Here is a 683-nt window from a genome sequence, read left to right on the forward strand (position 1 = left end):
AATTTGAAAACTAATGGCACTAACAGAAAGTTTATAATTTTTCTAAAACTAAAAGCAAAAAGAATAAAAAAATAAAGCAAAAAACAAAAGAAAATAAATAATGCAGAGAACGAAACAAAAAAACTGGAAAAAATAGCAACAATAAGTATTTTGTTGTAAGTAGAAACAAAATAAAATAAATAAAGCAACAAAAAGTTTATAATTTTGGTGACCTAAAGGCAAAAAGAATTAAAAAATAAAGCAAAAAACAAAAGAAAATAAATAATACATAAAACAAAACAAAAAAACTAGAAAAAATAAAAATAGCAACAATAAGTATTTTTTTGTAAGTAGAAACAAAATAAAATAAATAAAGCAACAAAGAAAACAAAGAAAACAAAAAAACAAAAAAGTGCCACCTACTGGGCACCCACGGCCTGAATACGACTAGAAACCCTACCATGGGTCAGGATTCAGGCCCGCAGGAGGCCCAGTAGGCCCACATGCACACATTGCATGGTTAGGCCCGAAAGCCTGCTTTAGAGTGGAGCTCAAGAGGGAAGACGCACCGCACCTTATAAACAGGTGCGGCTCCCTCTCAACTAGCGAGGTGGGACTAAACATTTGGGCGCGGGGCAGCACAAGGCCTTTGGTCCCGGTTGGTGGCACCAACCGGGACTAAAGGGGGCATTGGTCACGGTTCG

The sequence above is a fragment of the Triticum dicoccoides genome, chromosome 3A (assembly GCF_002162155.2).
Source record: "Triticum dicoccoides isolate Atlit2015 ecotype Zavitan chromosome 3A, WEW_v2.0, whole genome shotgun sequence".
NCBI lineage: Eukaryota > Viridiplantae > Streptophyta > Magnoliopsida > Poales > Poaceae > Triticum > Triticum dicoccoides.